The sequence below is a fragment of the Euprymna scolopes genome, chromosome 2 (assembly GCF_053919585.1).
Source record: "Euprymna scolopes isolate OS-2025 chromosome 2, ASM5391958v1, whole genome shotgun sequence".
NCBI lineage: Eukaryota > Metazoa > Mollusca > Cephalopoda > Sepiida > Sepiolidae > Euprymna > Euprymna scolopes.
In genome coordinates this window covers 111965415-111968300 of record NC_136483.1, presented here as the reverse complement: position 1 = coordinate 111968300, position 2886 = coordinate 111965415, and positions in this window count along the sequence as shown.

The window sequence follows — 2886 nt, the reverse complement described above, 5'->3', positions numbered from 1 at the left end:
CGCACAAGCAGTAAGACCAAAAAATGTATTGAGGACTAAGTCACTGTGGGGGGACATGTGAAGGTTTCTCCCGGTGCACGGAGGTGTGTCCCCAACTAGAACAATCGATATCAATCGATTTGATTGAAAAATAGGCGATTTCATCGATTTCGATTGATAATAAAAATATGAAAATGTGAAACATTCGTTAGTCATTAATCAATCAAGGACAACGTCGGGTTTCCCTGCTAGTTTTTTTTATTTAAATAAAACTCTGAAGCGTTTAAAATCAAATTTACTAAAACCGGCAAATTAATTGGATAAAATCATGTAAAAGTCATTTTTTTCATTAATTTCTATTAACCTATTACAATTTTTTTTAATAAACTCCAACCTTTCAATGGACAATAACCTACTTACACACTAATTGATATATATATATATATATATATATATATATATATATATATATATATATATATATATATATATATATATATATATATATTAAGTCCCCTCCCTCTTTGGGTAGAGCACTGTCGTAAATAATCTCACCGCTACTTAATTGGCTGAAACGCTCACTGTTTGTTTATAAACAAGCGGTTAGAGCACTGTAAAGTGGTGGACAAATGTTTGTTTGAATAGACATTTGACGAGATAATTTACTAGCGCCGCTCTCGTGGGTCGATCGGTAGAATGCTGACTGACTGATCGGTAGAATGCTGACTGACTAGCTCCAATCCTCGGCTTGGGAGCTAATCTAGCAGCACTGTTGAGTTGTGATACTTCGAAACAGGACTGTATGTCGATGTATATATATATATATATATATATATATATATATATATATATATATATATATATTATAATTGTATATTGTAATGCAGATAAGGTATCCACGGAGTAAAATTCAGGACTAGTTGTTAGTGTGTTATATAATAGTGCTCACTAATAAAAAGAGCTATTTTTCTATATAAATAAAACTCCGTCTGGTCGCCTTTTTTTACATTTTGTCTGTTAAAAACATCGTGGTCATAGAAACCATCTTGGGTATATATCTATAAAAATGAGAATGCGTGTGTGTGTGTGTGTGTGAGGACACGTATCAACCTATATACTCAACGAATTTTTGATCTACAGACTTGCAAGTAGGTATATGTGATATTTAGACATGTGAAAACCGTTTTGATTGGTTTTCATCCGGTAAAAAGGACGGCTTAGAGGTCAAAATTAGCACATTTGTACATGGGCGGTCGTCGGATTTTTATCTGTTTGTCAACTGCTTCACGACTGCGCATGCGCGGTCGAGAAACACGACAGCTTCTTTATATTAAGAATAATTGTTTGAAAGCACTTTGTAAATGTGTTAAACTGGCGTAATGGTTACCGAATTTGATTCAATGTCTTTAGGTTTTAGTGTCGATCTCGGCTCGGGTATTTTGTTTATTTACAAGTAACCTGTTCAGAAAAAAAACATAATACACGTATGCACATGTGTCAGTTTCTGTATGAATTAAAATATAAGATTTATGCATATTTTACGATAGTCCAACTATATTGAGTATTAATAAACTTCAGTCTTTGGATTACGTGTAGACATAGTTTCAATCATGAAACTATGTTTTCAGTTTGGTTTCGGTTTCGATTCTAACTGATTGCACTTGGGTGCCATCAGCTAGAATCGAAACCAAACTATACAATGTTCATTCTCATTTCTTAGAATCTGAGCCTCGCCCATATGCATATAAATAGTTAAAAAAAATTAACCCTGTTTAATCTATGAATGTAGATTTATGCATGTAAGCAGGTTTAGTTGACTACTACTGCCAAGGTCAACAGATATATAGCCTGTCAAGAGGCGATGAAAAAAATCCAATAAAGTGCTCGATCGTGAATGTGAGAGCTGAAGATAAATATTTATTACGACACTATATATACATATTCCAAGGTCGTACCAGCAGTTCCATTGAGCTGAATCAACCTTAAGAGGTTGGAAAGAGTCAGCGCAAATTCATCAGCGATATTGAAACGTTTTTCATATATATAAACGTTTTTCATATATATAAACGTTTTTCATATATATAAACGTTTTTCATATATATAAACATACTTTTAAAATCATTACTATACATTGGATTTAATATAATATGAAATAATTCACTCTATAATAATAAATACGAAATTTGCGCAAAATGAAATATCATATTTAAGCTCATTTTACGACCGTGCAATGTTGGTTATTCCTGCTAGTTTCTTATATATTTTTTTATTTATACAAACATAGCATCGCTACATATTTTGAAACATATTCGACTTCCATAGGCCAATAAAATTTGTTCTCCACGCCTACATATTGTCGCGTGAAACCGGATTACTGTAAGGGTCACGTGATTAAATTCCAAACATTTTAGTTTTTTAAATGCTACTGTTAAACTTTATTGCTTGATTTTCCAAGTTAAATTATATTTCTACTATCTTGGTTGTTAGATATTACGCAGTTGACACATGACTGTGATTGAGCGTGAGCGTGATTGAGCAATGTAGCACAAATCATATGTATCTTTTGAATAACAGGTGCGCATACATAGCATTTACAATATGATGTAATTCGCGACTCAAACCATTCAATATAATTTATGTTTAGTTAAATGAAAAAGAATGATAACTTAAGTAAAATGTGTAAGTAACTTACGTACAGTACTTAATAAAAGCTACGTTGAAAAGAATAATAATAAATGCATGAAGAACGGGGACATTTTTTCTTAGCCTGATGGGGTAGATTTTCTTTTAGCGACGGCTGAAACCGATTCCCAAATGTGCAGCCATGCTATATTTGTTTTAATGAACACAAATATATATGTGTGTGTATGTGTGTGTGTGTGTGTAAGAAAAAACTTATTAAGACAA